Raw genomic sequence first — 25100 nt, 5'->3', positions numbered from 1 at the left:
GGCCCAGTTAGTTTATCTTTCTTGAAAGCTCTGGCAAAGCCTGTGGTCCAGACACACTCATCTGCTGTGCTTACCCCCATGATGATGATGGGCCAAACCTCTAAACTGTAAGCCATTCCTGTAATCATGGTGTCTTCACAGCAATAGAACATCAACCAAGACAAGAGGCCTGGGTTCCTCTGGAAATGGTACAACTCGTCCAAATGAAGTTCCTTGTTCTGTCCTCACTGAAGAGGCACAAGGACTTTGTGAAAGGCAAGGTGCCTGAAACTTGGGTTCAAGTGTTCAGCTTAACATTCACCAGCCCTGTGGCCTTGGCATGTCTCTTCACCTCCCCCAGTCCCAGTATCAGTTCTGCAGATGAAGCATAAATATAAGAGGGCCAAGACAATCATACAAAGGAGCCACACAGAACTGAAGGACTACAACCATATAATGCTATTGTTAGAAAAAGATTACTAAGTTCAGTTACATGTGTGTGTGTGTGTGTGTATGTGTGTGTGTGTGTGTGTATGTGTGTGTGTGTGTGTGTGTGTGTGTTAGATGTATATGCACTGTGGTGCGTGTGTGTTGGATCTGTGAGGCAGGGTCCATAAAGTCGCACCATGCAGCAGGTTTCACATGGGAGGTTTATTCAGGGGGAAGGGAGGGGATACACAGGCTGCCTCTGGAAGAGATGAAGGGAAAAGGGCTTTTATCAGGGGCTGTGGGACAAGTGACAGGAGGAATGTGTCACCTCCTGGCAGCTAGTGATGATGTGTCCTGCTGTCACCAGGCCCCTCAGGCTGCTCCCTTTGGTTTCTTATAAAGAGAAGGAACTAGAAGGGGAGAGATGGTGAGGCAGGGATGGGAACATTGGTTCCTTAGGCTACTTCCTGCTGTCTGAGGGTGTCATCATTTCTGGGGTGCAGTTGGTCTTCACTGTCAGGGCACACTTGACAGTTGTTAGCCTCCAGCTCCGTGGCCAGCAGTTGGCAGTCCTGTAAAAGCAACAGATTAATTACTTGGCTGGAAATTTTTCCATTTGTCATTGGAGAAATGCAGAGAAGAAATTGATAATGCAGAGTGTGAATAGCAAAAGCAGAAAGATGAGAGGAAGCGAGGTCAGGAAGGCAGAATCCACTTCCATATGGGGTTGCCAAAGGCCCAGGGGCTGGAGGCACTGAGTTTTTCCTTATGCTTCTGGAGGTCTGTCTGGAGCTGTTGGCTCTTGTTTCTTTTACTATGCCAACTGGTTGACATAGAAGCAGTATCCCTCTTGGAGGAAGAGGCAAAGGCCACCTTTTTCCTCTGTGAGAAGGTCTAGTTCCCATCAGTTTGAAGTACCATCGCTGCCCGGGAATTGATCTATCCTTGGAGAGTGAGTATAGTTTGGGTGACTTGCTACAGATCCTGGATAAACTAGGAAGAAAACTGACCATACAAGGTTAGGGAGGTGGCCAGTCCTACTGTCAGTGGTGACACCCGTGGTCATTCCTGCAACAGCCAGTAGGGGCAAGATTCGAACTGCCCTTTTATCATGCCAGGCGGCTATGGAGTCCAGGACTGGGACAGGTAGGGCCTCTTCTCCATGTGTCACCCCCTACTTGGAGAAGAAAAACACCAGTGAGCAAACTCTTGGCTGACTAGCAGGTAGGCAATGGTAGACCTGGGTACCACAGGGAATTGAAATGTTCTAGACTGTAGGGCTCTGGGACAGAGATGAGGTATTGAAAGTTATTATTTTGTTGCAGTCTCCCTCGGAACATGTCTCAGATGCCTTAAAACAGTTTGCCATGCCAGAGAGGGTGATAGGGAAAAGGTAGTGAGCAACACCAGGGCCACGCCAGGGTTGGGGCAGTTGGTGAACAGTGAGGTGAGGTTACTGGACAGGGTCACTGGAGAAGCTGTAAGTGGCAGTTGTGAACTAGTCCCGGGAGGCACATACAGCCAGCAATCTCCTAAGTGGCCAGGTTACATGACATTAAATTAAGGAGCTAATAGGTTGAGGTCAGAGCCTGCAGCAAGAGACAAAATGACAGGCTTATAGTATAGTAAGAGAGCAAATGTCCAAGAAGTAATCACCTACTTTCCCTATCGCTAGCGGTTGGGCAATCGGAACATATTTTCTCTGGGTATTAATTGTGCTTATTGGGAACCTGGGTTTGTACTGGCTGTAGCGTTTACCATCAACAGCCTTTTCCACCTGGGATTCCTTGGGTCCCAGATAGAGAAGAGGGTCTTGCATTGTAGACAGAGAAGGTAATTTCTCTTTACTATCGGTGAATGGAATTGGCAAGACCAGTATGGGCAGTCCATATCTGTCTGTCCATCCTTTACCGTAACTTTCTGTCTAGTCAAAGAGGGAGCAAACAAAAAGTACCTGAACACAGAAGGAAAGGTGGATATGGGGTGATGTAAGTTTCAGTAGGCTCCTGGCATCTGGCTATAGAGCGACTTTCAAACCCTATTCAGAGAAACTGTTTGTTATAAATGAGGGTTTCCTGAACTTTGAATCTCCGTATGTAAGGGTTACCCAGGACAGAAACAAACAAGAGAGAGGAGGAAAAACCCATATCTAATCTAATTGGGTCGAGCATGGCTGCCAGAGTGAAGCCTCATTCTTCTGGAACTGGAGACAAGGTGTTAGTCCCAACATCCTCTAAAGCTTAAGGGAGAGTGGTCCTGTTGGAAGGGAAGTTATTCTGAAGTGGGGGATCCAATGAGGGTCACTCAAGCTTAGCAGATGTGGGGGTCACAAGAATCACTTTGAAGGGGCCTTGCCATTTAGGAGAAAGGGGTGAAGGACAATGGTCCAGAAGACACAGAAAGACCGGCTCTTCAATGTTGATTAGTGGCAGATAGGAGTTAGCAGTGGCTGGGACAGACAGCAGTCAGTAAAGTTGCATAGGAGGGAGGGAGCAGAGATAACAGAGTAAGAGAGTGAGTACGTGATCAGGGAACGGAGAGGGTTTGGGTGAAAGACAGACAGTCAGAAACAGTCGTCCATACATGAGCTCAAAGGGTGAGATGGAACGAGGTCCCTTGAGGAGAACCCTGAAAAGGGCCAGTGGTAGGAACTTGTCCCATTTGAGGTGAAGTTCCTGTAACAGTTTGACAAGGGTGGTTCTTAAGGAAGAGTTAGTCTGTTCTGTCGTCCCTGAGGACTGGGGGTGATATGGGATATGAAATACAAAGGGATGCTGAAGGCTTTAGATAGGGTTTGGGAAACTTGGAAGGTGAACTTAGGACCACTGCCAGACTGGAGGGAGGCTGGGATTCCAAATCAAGGGATGATCTCACGGAGGAGGAGAGCAGAGACTGTCTGAGCCCCTTTGTTGGTAGTGGAGAATGTCTTCACCAGCCCAGAGAAAAGTATCCTCCAAGACCAGGGAGTACCTGGCACATTTGACTGTCTGTGGGCATGTGGGAAAGGTCAAGTTGCCATTTGGTATGTTCTCTTGCTGGCCTTTTTATCTCTCCCACAGTACACCTTAAAGGCAAGCTCTAAGACTCCTTTCTGCCGGTGGAGTTAAGGGTCCTCTCTCTAAGGCCTGAAGCTTGGCCCTAATGTCAGGGAGCTCTGGGGAAAGAAAGGGATCGTCAGGAGTTGTTTACCCTCTGGATTTTTGGGGTCTAGATTCATACACTGTAAGAGGGCCTTTGTAAGGTGTTCTAAAAATTGAGATGGGGTTTCCTGTTTGTCCTGGATGACCTCTTGGAGCTTTTTATAATTCACTGGTTTAAGGACAGTCTTAAAGAGATTGACTAAGGCAAGTTGTAAACTGATCTCTAGCTAAAATGCCACGTGGGGTATTATAATTCCATTGGTGATCCTGGTTGAGCATTGCCTCAAACCCAGGTGGATGTGTTAAATTGGTCTGGTATATTTCATCAGCATGTGCTCTGGCCTGTTCCCAAAATCACCTGTGTTCCTCATTATTAGCGAGAATCATAGATATAGATAGATATAGTTATAGATACACACACATCATGGAAGGTAAGACTATATGATTGAGTGATATACTGAAACAATTAATTGGGGCTGGCATAAAGTTCAGAGGGTTAGTCCGTTATCATCATGGCAGGAGGGATGGCAGCATGCATGAAAGACATGGTGTTGGAAAGGAGCTGAGAGCTCTACATCTGGATCCACAGTCAGCAAGAAAAGAGAGGAGGCTCTAGGCCTGTCTTTGACCTCTGAAACATCAAAGCCCACCCCCAGTGACACACTTCCTCCAACAAGGACACATCTACTTCAACAAGGCCACATCTCCTAATAGTGCCCCTCCCTGGTGACTAAGTATTCAACTATATGAGCCTATGAGGGCCATTCTTATTCAAACCACCACAAGCAGCATTCAAAAGTTCAGGCTGGAGAGATGGCTCAGTCACTAAGAACACTGTTGCTCCTGCAGAGGATTAGGGTTCAGTGCACACAGCCACAGGGTGGTTCACAAACTTCTATAATTCTAGTTCCAGGGGATCTGACATCCTCTTCTGACCTCCGAGGGCACCAGGCTCACATGTGGTCCACATCCATGTGCGCAAAATACTCATGCACATAAATTAATCCTAACTTTAATGTTCACTTCTCTTCAAACATCACAGCCAAATATCCGTTATATTCTGCTTGAGTCACTTCAGGAACAGACTCGCCATCTAGAGAGACTGCTGTTAGAAAGCCACCCTAGCAGAAAATGTTAGGGAAAACCTGAAGACCTTCAAACTCCAGGAAAGAGCACACCATCATTGGCTTCAAACATTTGGAAAATTGTGATTGTAAATATTATTAACATTACTATGTTTGAGGCTAGGCAGTGATTGCTCAGACTGTGTTGTTACGGACCTCAAACCTGGGGCCAAATGCCCGGTGTGTCTTCTCACTGAAGCCTTCTGTAACCTCACAAGCAGTGCTCTCATCCTGATATTACATCAGAAAAGCAGAGGGAGAGTAGAGAGGCAAGACTCAGCCTGAGAATGCACAGTTGGCCAGGGGCAGACACCTGATTTGGACTTAGCTTGGTGTAAATTTTGGAGGTAGAAGTGAAACAGGGTAAGGGTTGTTAACCTGATTGACTGGGAGACATCTGGGAGAGTAAGTGTACTTCTGGGTGTGTCTGTACGTATGTCCAGGGAGAATTAGATCCTGGAGTTCTTACTAATCATTGGCCTAATCCACTGATGGTTTCCATGTCTGAGCAGACTGTATGGGTAAGTGAGGGAAACTAAAGAAGGTGGGTGTTGGAACATGGTCCAAGAGTGAAGCCATGTGAGGACTATTCTGAGTACTTCTGGGAAAATGACAAGAAAACAGAACAAGAGTCTTGTGACCTGAATTTCTTTAAAGCATGGAATTGTTCTTGGATTGTGCTTTTGTGCCTCTCCCAGATATAGCAGATAAGAATGCGTTTACTTGAGATTATTCATTACACCTGACTATTGTTATTTGTTTATATGCCTCTATGAAAAAACACATTTGTTTGTTTGTGTGTTTGTTTGTTTGTTTTTCCATGTGTGGCTTGCCCTTTTGATTGCATGCTTTATGCATGTGACTCTTCTTAGCCCTTAGAATATAAATTGTCTGATGCTCTGAATAAACTTGGCTCTGGCATGAGACTCTAGTCTGCCTCATTTATCTGCTCCACTCTCCCAGGTCTCACTACCAACTCGAACAGTAAGCAGCGGAGTCTGAGGCTTCCACACACCTGCTGCTAAGGATACTAGGTTTGACCTGGTGCTAGGACTTAACTTTGAGGTGCTGTTAGGAGGGGGTTAGCCACCAGAGGGCTTCCACTGTGAACAGAATTGGTCCACTATCAAAGATGGCTTTGTGTATTAAACATTCTTTCCCCCTGGCTTTCTTCCCTCTAGAGGAGAAGACACACTGCCAGGTGCCAACCTAGAGGCAGAAAGCAGCCCTTGCAGGAAGACTCAACCCTTGAAATTGGACTTTCTATCCCCCAGAACTGTAAGAAATAGATGATTGTTTTCTATAAACCACCCGGCCTTGGGTTTTTATTATAGCAATACAGATTAAGAGGTGGCTCGGTCTCCTCTTCCTCCTAGAAAAAGCTCAAATTGCCAACACACAGATCTGTCAACAACTTCAAGGAATTCCTGACAGATCCCAGATAGTTTCCCAGTCAGTCTGTGCAACAGGAAGTTTCCTAGCTGCAGACAGCTCCAAGCTGGTGCAAAATGTACTAGGGTGACTTGCCCTCCACACCTCAGGGATGGGTTCTGAGATCCTCTGTTATGGCTGCAGCTCATTCTCCAAGACTGAATGGCTGACACATTCCCCTTCTTCTGCTGTTTGCTTTCCTTCCCACACTCCTGTTTTCTCAGTGCCCAACATCTCCAACCACACGCATTGTTCTTAGCTTCCCTTCTCCTCCTCCTCCTCTTTCTCCTCTTCTTCCTCTTCTTCTTCCTCCTCCTCCTCACTATTTATACATCACTGCATTCAAATATCTTTCTGCCCACTTAAGGATTAGGGGCATTCTAGTTTTCTTTCTGTTGTTGTGGTAAATGTCATGACCAAAAGCAATGTGGTGAGGAATGCTTTATTTTATCACGACCACCACCATTACCACCATCATCATCACCATCACCATCACCATCATCATCAAGGAGAGCTAAAGTAAGAGCTGAAGCAGAAGCCTCCAAGGAATGCTTGCTCTCTCTGACTTGCTATCTATCTTTCTTTAAAAATAAGTTTAAAAAGATTTATTTTTATTTTATTTCAATGGGTGTTTTGTCTGTATGTATGTCTATGTACCACGTGTATGCCTGGTGCCCACAGAAACCAGAAGAATGTGTCAGATCCTGTAGAATTAAAGTTATAAACAGTTGTTAGCAGATATGTGGGTGCTGGGAATTGAACTTGGGTTCTCTGGAAGGTCAGTCAGGCTCTTAAGTGCTGAGTCATCTCTCCAGCCCCTCAGCTATCTTTCTTACACATCCCAGGTCCACCTGCCTAGGGATGGCCTTGCCCACAGTGGGTTGGGCCCTCTTATATCAACTGCATTTTAAAACACCTCACAGACATGGCCACAGACCAGTGTGACCAGAGCAATTCAGTTGAAGTTCTCTCTTCCTGGGTGATTTAGATTCATATCAAGTTGACAGCTGAAACTATGACAGAAGAAGACTAGAAATGGCCCACAAAAACACAAGACAATGTGACAGATGAGAAATCATGAATCAAGAGTCTGCCTCGGTGCCACTCAGCCCTCAGCACAGAGTCTAGATGGCCTCAGGAACTACAACAGTAACAGTTCCCACACAGCTAGTACCCTTTCTCTGCCACCTTCTCCCAAGGCCAGAATCCCTGGGTGCCCGGCCGTGTCTGTCACGGGGCCCACCTCTGTGCCTCTTTCCCCTCTCTCCTAAGCTATGCTCCTCAGATGTTCTCAGACACAAGAGAAGGGACTGTTGCCAGTAATGTGACCAGAGACATCCTCACGCCAGGTCCTGCTCCTTGCTCTGATAAGCAGCTGTCTGGCTCAGGATGGACAGAAGATAGCCCTACACTGCAAGAGGAACTCCAGTTGGATCAGAGCACAGTCATCTGGTCTAAGTACCCGATAACCTTTACCCCAGCGTGACCCCCACTCTCTGATCACAATAGCCAACCTAGAATGTCCAAAGCCAAGTTCTTTCCAATTAAATATTTAAAAGAAAAACCTGCAGATAAAATGTATTTGTGTAGGTCCTGGCTCATGTATCCCAGTATACTTTGCAGTTTCCCAGGGTGCTTGTCCTTTATTCAGTAGGTATCATCAACAACCTTTCCCTACCCCAAGCTGTGACAACCAATACTATTTCCAGTAATTGACAAATGCCCACTCAGTAGGTGGGTGGACCTACCATTGGTTGAGAGCCACTGATCCAGACCTGTTGGCATGGCCTCCAGCTCCTTCCTGTCCACCCACTGTACCTTCTGTGCTCTGCACACTCCACCTGCCTGTGACAGAGATGACATCCCACAGTTAGGCAGGCAGGAGGAACATAGCCATGTGACACCTGGGGCACAGAAATCACCTGTAGTCAATAGTGGGTGGAAGTTTCCACTCATTGGAAACTGGCTGATGGTATCTGCCTGATGGAATTTCATACAAGTCAGTGTTTTCTCACAAAAATATCAACTTGACTTCCCTGTGTGCCAAGTCTGCTCCTTTTACACAAAGCACAGCCTTCATATGTTGCTACCAAATATCAAGGTTGTAGAGACTATGAGCCATCTAAAATACTCATGACAACAACCACAGGGAAGACCTGGGGGAAAGACTGCATGCCATGGAATTGTGTTAGTGGGATTCTGGACGATAGTTTTCTTCACTTCGACATTTCCTGTGCTCTAACTTCCATAATGCTGTCACATATACCAACAATCTAAAAGCAACTTCCACAGACGAGAAAAAAAAATGCACTATGTGTCCTTAGGGGCGACTTCACTCAGGATGATATTTTTCTAACACCTTCCATTTGCCTGCAATGTCCCAACTTCACTTTTGTTAACAGATGACTAATGTTTCATTGTGCAAAGGTAGCACAGTTTAATTACTCCTTTACCAGTTGATGGGCATCTCAGCTGTTTCCAACTTCCTGCTATTATGACTAGAGCAGTAACGATTACGGGTAAATATGAATCTTTATAGTAGCATGCACACTCCTCTGTGTAAATGATCATAGATGAATAAAAATCTTTATAGTAGCATGAGAGTCCTCTGTGTAGATGCCCAAGAGTAGGATAGTGGATCTTGAGGTAGATTCATTCTCGGCTTATGAGGACCTTCCATATTGATAGTGCCTGAATCAGTTTGCACTCCCACCAGCAATGGATAAGTGCCCCCCTTTCCCTGCATCCTCACCAGCATTAGCTGCCATTTGTATTATGGATCCTGGCCTTTCTGATTTGGCTAAGATCAAAATATCAATTTGTTATTAATAAATTTATTATTTAATAACAGTGGCTAAGAATATTGAACATTTCTTTAAATGCTTCTCATCTATTTGAGTTTCATCCTTTAATATCACCCAGCTACAAACCCTGCAACCTACAACAGTGACCTGACTGCAAGATATGCTGGGGCAGTAGCGGCACGAATGCCCTGGGAGGAACCAACCATTGTATTGATTTAAGAGACACCGCATGAGATGGAACCCATATTTGACACTGCTAAAGGGGCCAAGAACTTGAGACTAGATAGGTCACAGGCTGAGGGGAAAACCTACTACTATTTTTCTGATAAAGGAACACAGCCAGAAAATGGCTCCTGGTGACGTATTGTTACACCTTATCAGAGAAATGTCTTTTGCAATAGTTGGGAATTAACATAGAGACTCACAACTGGACAATCTGCAGAGTAAAAGACTTTGGGGTACTCAGTCCTAAATTAGATGGCTTCATTAATCCCTTCCCTCGAGGCCCAAGGAGCTCTAAGGAAGACGAGGCAGAAAGATTTTGAGAGCCAGAGACAATGGATGACTGCAAGGGAACAGTGTCTTCCAGACACAACAGGATTGATGCACATGCGAACTCACAGATACTGTGGCAGGACACAGGGACCTACACGGGTTCAAGCCCCAGGAGCCCAGCACTGAGAGGGAGAAGTGGACATGGGATCCTAACCCTAACCAAGAAGTTATTTGCAATTGATACCTGTGGGTAAAGGGGAAACCAGTTTTTTTTTTCCAATGGAGAGTCACTGGGTATAGTAATCACACTTCAGGGCAAGTCCCATGCCCAGGAATAGTTGACCAACACAAAATGAACTCTGTTGCTTGTGTGTGCATATGTGCGTGCGTATGTGAGTGTGCGTGTGTTTGGGGGGTCTTTATGTTTTGTTTTGGCAGTTTTTGTCTTACTGGGATTCTTTGTTTTGATTTTGGTTTTGTGGGTTTGTTTTGAGAGAGAGAGAAAGAGAAAACATTAAGTTGGAAGTGGGAAAGAACTGGGAGGAATTGGGGAAGGAAAAACATAATCAAAATATATTTTATGAAGAAATTAAAATAAAAGCTGTGGATGATGGCACACACCTGCAATACCAGGACACAGAAGGCAGAGGCAAGAGGACTGCTGCAAGTTCAAGGCTAGCCTACTCTATATAGAAGATTCCAACTTAGCCAAGGCTAAATAGTTAAGACTCGGTCTAAAAGTACCACACACACACACACACACACACACACACACACACACACACACACACTCTTCCTTGTGGCTCACTGTCGTTATGCACACTAAGCAACAGCTCACAAGCTTCTGGGGCATTACCTGCCTTCCTCTTCCATCTCATCACAGCGCCCTGCGTTTGCAGATGTGCGCTGCACTGTCTTTGAAGAGGTTCTGGGGATGTGAACTCAGGTCTCCATAACCACTTAGGAAGCACTTCACAGACAGAGCCATCTCCCCAGCCTCTGACTCCTTTTAGGAAATCCACCGTGCCTCAGACACGCCCAGGAGCCACCACACCATCCCAATGAGTCCTGTTTTCTGGAAGCAACCCCCACCTGGCACAGTGACCAGCAGAGGTGCCTGTCATTTATGCCCCACCCACATCTTAGAGGGCAATGGCACCAGGCTAAGCCCCACCAGTCACGAGTTCTAAACTCTGTGCCTTCTGAAATGTGATAATTCACATCTTGCTCAAATCCTCTACCACACACCAATAGTATGGTTATTTCTATTTCCATTGTAGATGACTGTTATGTGTGTCTTCCCTTGCAATTAAATAACTTGCAAAAAAAAAAAAAGTCACTTTCTTTGGGGATTTTGCTTGTTTTTCGAGACAAGTCCTTACGTAGACCATGAGGCTCTGGACTCATTATGAAGCAGAGACAGGCCTGGACCTGATTCTCTGCCTCCGACTCCCGAGCGTTGGAATTACAGATGTGCACCTCCCTGCCTCACTGCATAAATGAAAGCTCTCCGTTATTTGCATAGATATTAGACTCTGGGTATTATTGGGTCTCTCTTCTTGAGCATGAGGCTTAGGGAGACCATTTCAAGGTCTGGTTCTGCTCTATGCTGAATCTCTTGTCCAGGCAGAGTGTTAGAAGCAGCTGTAGGGCGTGCTGAGGACAACCTGAGGAACTGACTTATACAGAACTGGGGGTCAGAACAAAGGCTTCATTCATGCTAGGAAAGCACTCTGCCCAGCCCCGGCCAGCACACCCGCCCGCCCGCCCGCTTGGAAGGCTGGGCCTCCTGTGTGGATGCTCTGTCTCTGCTCCTGCTCCCCTGGACCGAAGCTCAGACAGTTGAGGGATGAGATGTGCACTTCCTGAAAAGGAAGAGGAATTAGGTGCCATTGGGCACTCTGCCTAAAATCAGAGAAATGACTCTGAAAGGGAAAAGTAGGCTGAGAATTTAAAACCACTCAGGAGGCAGAGGATTCTAAGTCTGTCTGATGCACTCTCTCACCTGCTTAGCAGAAACCTCCTTAGATGAAGGTCGCAAGCATAAGCCTTGAGGTCTCAAATGGCATGGGGATCCTTACTACTGGCCCCTCCCCCACCCCAGCCTCTGTGGTCTGAAAGCCAGAGCTGGGCAAAGCTGGCTCTGAAGATCTATTCTGAGTCTCGCTCTGGGATGCACTATAAGCTTTGCCAGTCCACCTTCTGTTTTCCTTTCTGAGCTCCTAATTTTACCTACACTTGGGCTTTTTTGATGTTTTATTGTTTTCAGGTCAGATTCCTTTAAGATTTTCCCAGTGTATCTTGGGGTCAGCCCAAAGCTGAACAGCGCATGTATGTATGGTTGACCATGCACGCAAGATTTTAAAAAGAGAACTCTGAGCCAGACAGTGGTAGCATACACCTTTATTCCCAGCATTTGGGAGCCAGAGGCAGGTGTATCTCTTTGAGATTGAGGCTAGCCTAGTCTATAGAGCAAGTTCCAGGACAGCTAGGGCTACAGAGGAAACTCTGTCTCAAAAACTTAAAGAAGAGAAGAGGAGAGAAGAGGAGAGGAGAGGAGAGGAGAGGAGAGGAGAGGAGAGGAGAGGAGAGGAGAGGAGAGGAGAGGAGAGGAGAGGAAAGGAGAGGGGAGGAGAAGAGAGGAGAGGAGAGGAGAGGAGAGGAGAGAAAGAGAGAAAGAGAGAAAGAGAGAAAGAGAGAAAGAGAGAAAGAGAGAAAGAGAGAAAGAGAGAAAGGGAGAAAGAGAGAAAGAGAGAAAGAGAGAAAGAGAGAAAGAGAGAAAGAAATAAAAAAATGACTCTGACGGTTGTGGGGAGAATGGGGTAAGAGTTGGGGATCAACCTTGAAGCAGCCATTTAACAGAAGTTCCTGTGTGGAATAGCACTTGCTTTTGATCTATAGTGGTGGCAATGAAAGAAGACAGAAAAGAACTAATTCAGGAGTGTCTTAGTCAGGGTTTTACTGCTGTGAGCAGGCACCATGACTAAGGCAACTCTTATAAGGACAACATTTAATTGGGTCTGGCTTACAGGTTCAGAGGTTCAGTCCATTATCATCAAGGTGGGAGCATGGCAGCATACAGACAGGCCATGGTGCAGGAGGAACTAAGAGTTGTACATCTTCATCTGAAGGCTGCTAACAGAATACTGACTTCCAGACAGCTAGGAGGAGGATCTCAAAGCCCATGCCCACAGTGACACACCTACTCCAACAGGGCCACACCTCCTAAGAGCACCACTCCCTGGGCCAAGCATATTCAAACCACCACAAGGAGGCTGAGGAGGTGGTTACAGTTATAAGAACGCTTGCTGTGACAGAAGGTCCTGGATTTGAGTCCCCAGCACTCATGTTTAAAGGAAAAGAAAGCCAGCATAGGGGAGGAAAGGGAAGGCAGTTAATGATAGACGATTCCTACCCAGAATCCTCCTCTGCTCTCTTCATGCACCCAGTGGTGCGTGTAACTCCTACTACTGAGCTACAACTTAGTCTCTGTGTCTCCACAATATAACAGTTTAGACCAAACAGCCTCTAAAATCCTCTAATTAAATGATCCAATAGGTTTGCTATAGAATATGATGTAATAATTCTGACATGTCCTCACCATGATCTTACTAGATTCTTATTGCAATGTGTGTGTGCATTTCTTAGTTTATGAATTAGGAAATTCAGACTCAGGGAGTTTACAATGATTAACTCAAATGCCAATAAAATTAGAACCAGCTTTAAATCCAGGCCTTTAAAGTGGAGAACCCATCTGTTCCCTCGGTGATGAGAAAAGATAACTTCTGAGCAAAGGTGCTAAGAGGACCATAAAGTCGAGGGAGCTAAAATCGATGCTGTTATGCTTAATTAATTATTTACGTCAGTTTACAAACTGTTGGGGCCCACTGCGGCATTTTCCATATATGTATAATTTTACTTTGTCCTGATCTTCCTCCCTCTCCCCTCCCCGTCTTAGGTCTTAGTGTTGTCCTGTTCTTTTGTTTGTTTTTCTTTTTAACTAAATAGTCATGTTGTATTCCTGAGTTGATACAACTATAACTGTAATATCCCAGGAGGAAGTGAGTGTGCACACCTGGAGTCCCAGCTGAGACCCAAGGATTGGTTCTTTCCATCAGTTCCTGGCACATACTAAGCAGATATGAGCTGTTGTAAATTTGTTATTATTTAGTTATACACAGTCTTGTTTGTTATACAGCTCAAGTTGACCTCACCAACCACAATCTTCCTACTTCATCCGACTGAGTGCTGGGAACACAGGCTGTGCCAGCTTACCTGCTTACGAGCAGGGTTGTTGGTTTGCCTATTTCTCTCCCCCTCCCCCCCATTCACTTAGGGAAGACTTCATTAGTTTTTGTGCTTAAAATCATGTTGATAAGATCTTATACATTTAAGTTAACCCCTGTACAATGTGGACGGGTGAGGTTTGCCTTATCTCTTTTGAGACAGAGTCTCTCATGTAGTCCAGACTAAGCTCAAACTAGCTCTGTAACTGAGGAATGTGCAGTAGTGTCTGTCTGATTGTATGTGTGTGCACCATGTGTGTGCAAGGCTCACGGAGGAGGCCAGAAAAGAGTATGAGGTACCCTAGAACTCGAGTTTGGATTGTTATGAGCTGATATGTGGGTTCTGGGAACCAAACCAGAGTCCCCTGCAAGGGCTATTAACCACTGAGCTATCTCTCCAGCCCCCTATTCTTTTCTTTTGAGATAGTATCTCACTCCATTGCCCAGACTAGCCTAGAACTAGTACTGTGTAGTTCAGGCTGACCCCAAACTCACAGCAATCCTCCTGTCTCATACTCTCAAGTGTTGGGATTACAGGTGTGAGCTCTTAAACCCGGATTAGAATGTGAAACACAGTAAGTTTACAGTGACAAGGACTGGGGCTGGATAGGTGTGGCTCCTTTATGAATGAGTGGATTCACCTGTCCTGTATGGGGGGACCACCTGTCCTGTGTACAGCCCTAGGTCTCATTGCCATCACCCCCGCCCTAAAGTCGCCCTGAAAAGTCATAACACTTCAAAGACTGAGTGATTACTGCCCTGGGGAAATGGTGAACACCCATGCCCCCCCCTTTCAGATAAATGCCAAATAATCAGAGTCCACAAACATTGATCAAATTTCCATACCTTTCCTCCCACAGAGAAATATTAATATGGATATGTATACAGTTATGAAATAGCAAAGAAATTTTACATCTCTGGTTTCTTTTTTGTAAGTGGAGAAAAAAATGTTAAGTTGTTATAAGAACTCCAAAAACTGGGGGGCGGGGTGCTCCTAGGAGGGAGTACCTTGAATTCTTCTTTTGCCTAAATCAATCCTTAATGCCTAAAGCCAGCACCCAGAACTTTAGGGCAAGAGTTTTGTCCACAGCTCTGACCACCATGACTCGGAAGGACAACATTCACACCCCCATTTCCATTCACTCCTTCGTAATTCGAGCTACAGTACTTGGGCACAGCTTGAGAGACAGCTCCAAAGTTTAGATAGGCACATCTGGGAGAGGGGCATACGGCCCTGAGCTTCCAGGAAGTTCTTCCACTCGGGAACATGGCCCTGTGGAGTCAGATCTCTCTTATCAGACTTGTCCACATTTGACCCTTCTAAGCTGTCCATTTTTCTGGAGTATTCTGGCTTTCACATGATTAAAAGCAAGGCTCAGCCAAGTTCTAAGTCCAGCTTTGAAATGTTTATCCTCTACTACCCAGAACATGCGGTGAGTAAGTGACCAGGGCTCGTGGGTGGTGTGTGTGAGGCTGCCTGACACACTAGGGCACATGACCACACAGGTGGCCACCAGCTGGGCTTCAGGCCTTGAGCTCCTGATCGCTTCTAGAAGCTGTGGCCACTGTTGGTTTAGAGGCCTTGTGCTTTCTTATGCCTGTTACCACCAAGAAATCGTGTTCCATTTCCTACCCGTGTCACACTGTTTTCTTTAGACCTCCCCAGAGGTTCAAGTACAGTTATATATTAAGCCAATGTGTAGCCCACTTGTTGAGTCCCACTCAACAAAAATGACTAAGGCCTCAGAGAAGCAAGTCTGTAGTCCAGAAACTGTGGCAGGGTGAGGGAAGGAAGGTGGGACACCATAAGGCATGAAGCAGGGAACGTGCAGGGGGAAGACAGGATTAGGAACTTATTTTCTATGACTCTCCTCTTCTGACCCCCAACCCTGGCCAAAATGGCTAAGCCACATATGGGATGAACTATATAAGATTAATGTTTCCCAGTCTAAAAGGGAGGATGCCAGCAAGTTTGTTCTGGTTTAACCTGGTAATCAGTTCCCTAGGTTTTTTTTCAATGACCTTTTTCTCTATTCCTTTAGAAGCCTTTGATGTGTTCCTCTTAGCTCATAATGCGATCCACAGTACTTGGGCACAGCTTGAGAGACGGCTCCAAAGTTTAGAGAGGTACATCTGGGAAAGGGGCATACAGCTCTGAGCTGTGTGCACAGACTGTGGGACAGAGGCTGAACCAACAAGGCCACTGCAGTGAGACCCAAAGGACCAGCCTCTCCCCACAAGCAGAGAGGTCTTAAGAGTGGTAGTGTGGACAGCTGGGGTTGGATAATTCCTTGGTGTGGGATGTCTGGCCTCTTCTACTAGTAGCTAGTGTGTATCGGTGCCCTACTACCACATCAGTTAAAAATGTCTCCAGATCCTGCCAGGTGTCCCTCTGGAAAACAAAATCATGCCCATTCTGGAACCAATGTCACAGGTGGAGTAATGCCTCACCATGCAGTGTGGTGACTCACAGAGACCTCCCGGAAAGGACGGCACCTGGGTTAGGTCTTAAACGATGAGTAAGTATCAGAAGGTGAGGGGAGACAGAAGCCACTGCGCAGGCAAGGACATGATGGTTGACTAGGGCTCTCTTCAGGGGACCAGGTACATGGGTGACCCACATAATTGACAGACAGGGACACCCAAAACCAAGCACACACCATCTCTCTTTTCAAAGTTGGTTCTGTCAAGCCTTGGTTTTGAGTTTACCTATTTTCCATGACTGCCTCCAAGCCCGGAAAGTGAGTGACAGCAACAGAAAAACCTCTGGGGGCCAGGTGAGGTCACTAAGAACAGGCAAGGTGCTAAGGCAGGTCAGGATGTTTTCCTGTGACAAGGGACACAGGATAAGGGGATACGGCTTTTTTTTTTTTTTTTAATTGAGGAAGTGCTGGGGTTTGAACCAGGGTCCTTGGGGAAACTTAACATATACTGTACCACTGAGAAACATTTTGGCCTTGCACTAATATTTTAAAGTGTTTTAATGAATTGTTTAAAATGTACAGACTCTTCAACATACAAGCAACAGCTACAGGGTGCCCATAAATGCCCGTGGCCAGAGATCTAGCATCACTCTGGTATTTAAAACCCTGTCAGTGTCCACTTGGTGATTTTGGTCCCTTTCCACTCCTTTTATTTTTATTTTATTTATTTATTTATTTATTTATTTATTTATTTATTTATTTATTTTTACCGAGACAGGGTTTCTCTGTGTAGCCCCAGCTGTCCTGGAACTCAATCTGTAGACCAGGCTGGCCTTGAACTCAGAAATCCGCCTAACTCTGCCTCCCAACTGCTGGGATTAAAGGCGTGTGCCACCACGCCCGGCCCCTTTCCACTCCTAAGAGAGTAAGATATCTGTTTTCACACCCATTCATTCTACAAACATTTCTTTAAATGTTCCACTGTTAGATTGTGGGTTAGCCTGGAATGAAGAGGCATGCAACCTTGGTGGCCTGTGACCTGTGCAAGTTCTGACTATGTGCATATGACACCCAGAGTCTGAAGGTGGGCCTGGGGATGCTATAGTTGCAGTTTTAGTAATCAGAAGGAGAAGATGAAGGACAAGCTGGAACCTGCTGGCCTCCATGTCTGTGTTACCACATTTAACCACAAACACCCTCAGGAACAGCGCCTGCTGCTCACCCGGTTGGGTACAGCAACTTCCCTCCCTTACATTTGTTTCTCATGGTGCAACTTGATTTCATGTTCTCAGCGTCCGCGTGAGCTAACAATTACTCCCCCAACTCTTTTCACAGATGAAGAAATGGAGGCTCAAACATGTCCACTTGTCCCAAGTCACACGGTTTGTGAAGAAGTGGGTCAGGGTGTCTCTGGTCACCTCTGGTCACCCACATCCGTTGCACCATGGCTTTGCCTGCTAACATGCTTCCATTCACTGTTGTTGTTAGAGGACCTGGAGCTTCCTAACTGCCCTAGATGGGGCGCAGGCAGTCTCCAGCGATAAGGCCTATACAACGCCACTGGAAAGTGGTGGCATTTGTTTGTTTGTTTATTGGAGCTATAGTGTATGAACTTAATTGGTGCTTACTCAATTTGCATAAACTTGATATCAAGTATTTACCAGTCAGTTTCCACTGTAAATATTGGTTTTCTCTGGTAAGGATTTGCCCATAGACTCATACTGATGATGCTTTCGTGAGCCTAGGACAGGAGGTTCTTAGAGGCTACCCCAAGGTGGACAGTGACTCCATGTGATATGGCAACTCTTAGTTGGTGAGTGACTCTCTGAGCTTGAGACAGGTCAAGGCAAGTGGGGGGGGGGGCTCCTGTGTGACATGTTCATCATCCTTAACATATTTTGTAACCAGATGATAACCACCAGGGACCAGGGCACCTCAGACCAAGCTCATCCAGGGTGGTCACTAGCATTCAGTGTGATAAACACACACACACACACACACACACACACACACATACACACCAAACCAGACGTGAGCTCTCCATGGCTTCTTTCAGTCATTTTCCAAATATTTACTGCCTACTCTCCGTGCCAGGTGTGGTGCTGGTCACTGCCACTCCAAAGATGACCAAATGAGGGACTCTGCTCTAAATGTGTCGGCGGTCTAGTAGGCAGAGCTGTAAAATACATAGTAACAATATAACAAAAGCAGCGAAGAGGTACCCCAGCAGAGCCTGTTCACACGGTGGGCAGAAAAGCCTGGCTGCCCATCGCTCTGGGGCAGGGCAAAAAATGCACACAGAGCCAAAGAACTCCAATCCCTCCCTGGAAGATCTTGATGCTTTACGACTTACAACTGGTCTGTCCTTGACCTTACTAAGAGGAAGTTGCAGGCCGGGTACCTACGGTAAGAAGGCTGAATGCGCTGGGTAGGAAGCATAGGTACGGACGGCTGCCACTCACAGTTGTGCAGGTCGTGGCTGTGTGTAGGACCTGGCTTACCAAAGGAAAGGGTGACTTTTACTGTGTATGCCCAGATTGCTGGATCTGCCATCAGAAGACGTGGTGAACCGTGGCCTTTTTTCTTCTCCCTAACTCCCCCCACATCCCTTTCTTTCTTAAATTTTTGTTGTTGTTGTTTGGGTTTTTTTGTTGTTGTTTTGGGGTTTTTTGTGTTGCTGTTTTTTGTTTGTTTTGTATGCTTAGTCTGCAATCCAGGCTTGCTTGGAACTCACAATATTATTCAGACTGCCTTAAACTCACAGCAACCCTCCTGCCTCAGCCTGAGGTGTGTGTCTGTGACCATTTCTTTTGATTCAAGTGGAAATCAAGCTCCCATGAGTTGCTCTGGTTAAGGCCCGGGGCACACTTCTTGCCCGGTCAGTTGGGGTTCAGAGCCGCACAGTCCTGTTGGATACTCATAGGAATGGGATTTGGTGCAGTGGTGGTGAAGGCCCTGGAGGAAGGGCAGGGTTGGAGAAGGAGCCAGGGACGCTGAGGCTCGCTCTTGAAGGGCTGGGCCCAGTGTGGGTAGAAATACCATCTGAGGTGGGCCTGAGGCACAGACAGGAGAGATGGACAAGTTACAAGCTGATAACACTCTGGGTCTGTCATCTCCCTTTCTTAAGGGCACAGGGTGGGCATCTGTTTTAACAAGATCAACAGGTGATACTGGTACATAGGGAAGATGGCAGCCTTCTGCGCTCACAACAGAACAAGTTATAATTAACTCAGCTTGATCAACCTGCTGAGGAAGTCCTCCCTCAATAGTGTGCTGTGTAGAGACACTGAGACAGGGACTGAGCTGCCGAAGCTACACAGGACCTAGGTGTTGAGGCTACCCCACATTACCTCCTAGGCCAGGCTTTGAGTTTTCTGTCCTCTGTCTTGCTGTCACAACTCTTACCAGACTTTCAGAGCAAGCTGAGAAAGCAGCTGTGCACCCACCTCGAGCTCTCCGGTGAGTTGCTGGGCGTGGAGGGCCAGCCAGACGGCTCTCACGCTCACGCTGCCAAGGGAATGAGGAGTTGGGAAATCAGAGGTATGCTCCACCCTGAAAACCGGGCTTACTGGTGACTCACACAATTGATTCGTCCCATTCCGTGGTGATCACCACTAAAGAGCATGCATCTGACACCCCAAAGTATGTGGGCATCTTTGCGGGGTACCATATGAAGCAAGTGAAAATGTCAGGTACCTGCCTTGGAGGCCAAGCTGAGCAGGTGTAGAGGCCCTCCCACGGGCCTCATTTGCCCTTAGACACACCCATCTAACCACTCACTCCACAGAGACCTGCACCCCTCTGTAAGGCTATTGACAGTACCACCTACAGCTCCCTGAGCAAGCAGTGCAGACGACCTGGGGAGGGCTAAGAAAGCCCAGCGACAGGCCCAGCGAAGGTGCCAGTCACTTTCCTACAGCGATAAACACGTGCCCCTGAAGACAGCCCCTTCAGTGTCTACTCTTCCAGTCCTCTCATGGGAAGGCCTTTCTTGCCCCTATCTTCTTCTTCCCTTATTGGTCAGAGTTAGCAGTGTCTGCGGCTCTGCTCCATGTCCCCCCTCCCTCCCTAAAAAAACTTTGTCAGTGATAGCTGCCATTGAATTCCATTTTCCCAGAAGTGAACTTACTAGGTGGGACTAGGAAGGCTGCATTTAAAAAGTGCCCGGGGATTCCCAGGCAGCTGGGCAGGGGCACACTTATGAAAAAACACCAGACGAGGCAGAATGCTTGTGAGTGTGACACAGCAAAGAGGAAGGGACAGAATCGAGTCCGGCTGTGTCACCCAGCTGGGAAGGAAGATCACAGGCAAACAGAGAGATTTACATCCTTCAAATCCCTAGGGTGCTCAAGTTGGGGAGGACCCGTGGCTGGCCCTGTGACAGTACTGCATGATCCTTGGCGCAAATGTCTCCGTAACTTTTGTACCTCGGACTCCTACCTGCCTTACCTTCTTCAAAGCCCTGGTGATGACAACCAAGCCTGGCAAATAGAAAGCACTCTGGATACGTTTGATGAGTTAAGAAATACATGTATTGAACAGTTTACTACTGAGTATGAACTAAGACAAAAGGTGTGGGTAACTGACTGGGTGTAAGGGCAAACCAGGCAGAGAGTGTATCTAGAAATGGGTGTCTCACTTTGCTCTCTAGTGCTATGGTAAGATACCACGACCACGAGAAACCTGGGAAGGAAAGGATTCATCTCACTTCCACATCACAGACCATCATGGAAGGGAGTCAGGGCAGGAAGTGATGTGGAGGCCATGGAGGGTGCCGCTTACTGGCTTCCTCTGCACGGCTTATTCAGCCCGTTCTCTTCTAGCATCTGGGACCAGCCCAGAGGTGGCCCCACCCCTTGTGGACTGGGCCCACCCACATGAATCAACAATCAAGAAAATGGACCACAGGCCAGGTGAAGGCATTTTCCTGAACTGTGGTTCCCTCTTCCAAAATTACTCTAGCCTGTGTCAAGTTGACACAAAAACTACGCAGCACAGACGGCAAACTTGCGGTGAAAGAGACTAGTGGTCTAGGGAGCTCAGCTCTCTTGACACTGAAAGAAATGGAGGAGGCTGGGTACAGTGAAGGGGCCTGACACACCTTCACCAGACAGTAAGCTCCTGGAAGCAGGCGTCTGCTCTGTGGGGAGGGCCCAATCCTAGGTACAGTCCAGGGACACAGCACACTACACATTTACTTGCCAAATGACTGAAAGACAACTGCCAGCCTCAGTGTTCCAGGGATACATACCATGTGTAAGCAGTTTGATCACTGAGTCCAGAGTAGCAAGAGTCTGTTCTTGGTAGAGGTCCAACATAAAGGGCCTCCAACCACCTATCCCATTGGCTCCATATGTGATCCAGTATCAAGACCCCTGAGGAGTCACAAGAATAGTACTGACCTGCCAGGTTTCCCACCCAGATCAATGACCTCTGGATTTGTAGGAGGGGTCTGTCTATATCTGTATGTCTCAAGTTTACGGTCTCCTAGGCTCAGCAACTCTCATTGAGGCTTGGGAGATTTGGGAGTAGCTGTGAGCTCCAAAGAGGAAGCTTCCAGCCGAGACCCAACAGTGGAGTTTAGAAACCCGATTTTGACCTGGGCAGTAGTGATACACACCTTTTATTCCAGCATTTAAGAGGCAGAGGCAAGGCAGATCTCTGAATTTGAAGTCAGCCTGGTTTACAGAGCAAGTTTCAGGATACCCAGGGCTACACACAGAAAAACCCTATATCACGAAGAAGAAGACAAAGAGGGGGAGGAGAAGGAAGAGGAGAAAGAAGAGGATGAAGAGGATGAAGAAGAGGAGGAGGAAAAAGAGGAGGAGGAAGAAGAGGAGGAGGAGGAGGAGGAAAAGGAGGAGCCTGATTTTGGAGCCAGGCTTGTTGGTACAAATCTGTAATCTCAGGATTTGGGAGGCTAAGGCTAGAGTATTGCAAGTTCAAGGCCTCCTTGTACTCTATAATAAGACTCCAAAACAGAAAAACAAAACCTTCATTTGCTATTTGGGGGCTAGGATATAAATTCAATGGTAGGACACTTGCCTAGTATGCTTAAGGCCATGGAATCCACACCAAGTACTTCAAGATAAGAGAAGGAAAGGGGGACAGAAGGGGAGCACTCTATCTTATTGTGAAAATAGAGTCTTTGCCCACTTTCATTCTCAGTCCCTCCTTGCCAACTGCTGCTGGGTTGGAACCCAGGCCTCGGTACATGCCAGGAAAGTATTGATAACCCTCTGTGGATACCCAGTTTTCTTGCTGTATCCCAGATCTTCGAGCCCTCCGCCCCCAACAACTGAGGAGCCTGGGGACCTTAAATATGTCCAGAGGATGGACCTGCGATTTGGGGCTGACAATACTGTGGACCTAGAAGGTCTTATGGTGTAGCCCAGGCTGGCCTCAAGCTCATAGAAATCCTCTTGCCATAGCCTCTCCAGTGCTGAGATGACAGGAGTGACCTGGCGCCTGGCTGTGCCATCCTTTAGATAAACGAGAAATGGCAAGGGGCCAAGCTGGAACAGCCCCAACTCAGATGCCTCTTTCGATTTAAAAAAGGAGAAAACAGACGATTGATCGCTTTATTCCACTGGACACTGTCCGCCTGCCTTCTTGAGGTGTGGCCTCCAGCCACATCTTACTTCTTCCCTTCTTAAGGGAGAGGCGACTAAATATGAGCTACAGAGAATAAGAATCAGGCTCTGCCTTATCTTTAAGGCCTTGCCTCCAGGAGGGTCAGTTTCCAGAAGCGCTGACTCCGCCCCCTGCCCCCCAGGGAATTGCAGTCGAGGCAGACAGGCCCTGCAGGGACTGGGACCACCATACTCCTCTTAGTAGGTTTAGGGACCTCACCTGTACACAGGTGACTGGGAGAAGAGCCTCCCTTTGGGAGGATTACGTAAATACTTTTTGGAAGTGATTTCTTTCTTGGCCTGTGTTTAACCTTCATTTAATTGGCCCTAATTTACTTTACTAATTGATGTTCAGGTCCGGGAAAACCTACCATTCTAGGTTTACAGCCTGCTGAAAAGTGATTCAGATGAACATGCCCAGGGCAGGTGGCTCCTCACACAGACTTGGAGGACCGGGGCTCTACACAGAGACAATGCTATGTATGTGTTTAGTAGTTTCACGGCGACAGAGCTGACATCGGACATCGACAGAAGCCTCAGATGGACTTCCTCCTCTTGATGCAGAGAAAAACTTTAGAACAATTACAACCAAAATAGAATAAACACAGGGCTGAGGATGCAGCTCAGGAGCCAGGAGCACCCGAAAGGTGCACTGCAAATGAGTGACTCTCTAGAGGTGCTGGGCGCCCGAGGTTAGAGGAGTTAAGGCAGAGACCCCGGAGGATGGGGCGAGATGAGATGTGTTTTGTTTCCCAGCCAGAGGAGTTCCCGTCAGGACTCTGGGACTTGGGCTGGAAATACATCTGCAGACTTGTCTCCCTATTCACACGCAGAGATGCTTTCTCGGACCGAAATAAAGCAAAGGGCTTTCTGCATGTGAAGACCTGTCACAGAGCACGCCAGGGATTGCAACAGGTGCTTGCAATGCAGGGTCCCCACAAGAGCCAAGTTACAAAGCCGAGGCAGTACTGCGCATGCTCATAGGGCCGCTGTGATGCTGCGAGCTCATGTGTGGAGCAGAGGCCTGGCTCAGCGGAGATCATTAAAATCACTGTACCTAAAAAAATTAGCAGTCTCCCTCTGAGGGCACAGTCATCGGACTGCAGCTAAAACGACTCTGAAAACTTTAGTTACTTAAGTTTGGGAACTAAAACTTGGTTAATTTGCCCACCATTCCAGGTACAGGGCATAGTTCCATTGTTTTTAATACAAGGTATACTAATTCGTATTAGACAGTGTCTCAGTTAGGGTTTTCCTGCTGTGAACAGACACCATGACCAAGGCAGCTCTTATAAGGACAACATTTAATTGGGGCTGGCTTACAGGTTCAGTCCATTATCATCAAGGTGGGAGCATAGCAGCAACCAGAGTGGCATGGTGCAGGAGGAGCTGAGAGTTCTACATCTTCATCTGAAGGCTGCTAGTGGAAGACTGACTCCCAGGCAGCTAAAATGAGGGCCTTAAAGCCCACACCCATAGTGACACACCTACTCCAACAGGGCCACACCTACTCCAAGAGGGCCAAACCTTCTACAAGTGCCACTCCCTCGGCCGAGCCTATCCAGACCATCACAGTTAGTATACGCTTTACAGTGGGTACTCACTGCTTTCTGCTGTCTATGAGGACATATAGCATAAGCATATGTATATTCATAATTAATCAAGTGTTTAACTCCATGAAGGCAGGAAATTGACTATATTCATGAATACTGATGCCTTCCCTGCAATCCCAGCACTTGGGAGGTAGCAGCTGAAGGTTCAAGGCGTTGACAACTCCAGCTACATAGTGAGTTATCGACTAGCCTGGCTTGTATGAGACCCTGTCTCAGAAAACAACAGACAAACAAAAAGCCAAAAATATGAGTTTAGAAATAAATCACTCCTAAAATCACTCCCTATTAAAACACCAGTCCTGGGCTGCCACCACTTTTGCTCCTGTTAGGACTGGGTCTCTGTAGATTTCAGTACTGTTCTAACAAATCAGTCAATGAAACATAAATAGCCTATAAACTCCCTGAGGAAGCTGGGAAGTCCTACTGGAGGGCTGACTGACTCTCAGACACTGATGGAGATATGCAGCCGAAGTGCACCGAGGGCACTGAGAAAGATATGCACGTCATATTCATATGCTTGTCGAAGGAAATATCCAATGAAGAAACTTAACACTGAGAAGTTCTTAAGTGTTTTGCAAAACAGATATACAAATAACTTTGTTTTCAGCAACAGGGTTCCACGATGTAGCCCAGGCTATCCTGGAACTCACTGTGCAGCCTCAGAGTCACAGTCCTCCTGTTTCAGTCCCCCGAGGGCTGGGATTCCAGGTGGAATCCAGGACTGTGGCACCTGGATAAAATCTG

The 25100-nt window shown here is 46.9% G+C and overlaps 1 long non-coding RNA gene across 8 annotated transcripts in view; it reads right to left on the bottom strand.

The window, feature by feature from the left end:
- Positions 1–615: 615 nt before the first annotated feature.
- Gm35248 overlaps positions 616–25100 on the bottom strand; it is a 44393-nt gene continuing 19908 nt past the window's right edge. For all 8 annotated transcript variants that reach the window (XR_001781645.2, XR_001781643.1, XR_001781639.2 and 5 more), the window contains 2 exons: positions 7852–7948; positions 616–980 (listed from right to left, as the gene is read on the bottom strand). This is a non-coding gene — a long non-coding RNA (predicted gene, 35248). The remainder of the gene's footprint in view (positions 981–7851; positions 7949–25100) is intronic.

This window comes from Mus musculus, chromosome 15 (genome assembly GCF_000001635.26).
Source record: "Mus musculus strain C57BL/6J chromosome 15, GRCm38.p6 C57BL/6J".
NCBI lineage: Eukaryota > Metazoa > Chordata > Mammalia > Rodentia > Muridae > Mus > Mus musculus.
The sequence above is the reverse complement of the archived record's forward strand: the minus strand, read 5'-3'. Positions and strand labels throughout refer to the sequence as shown.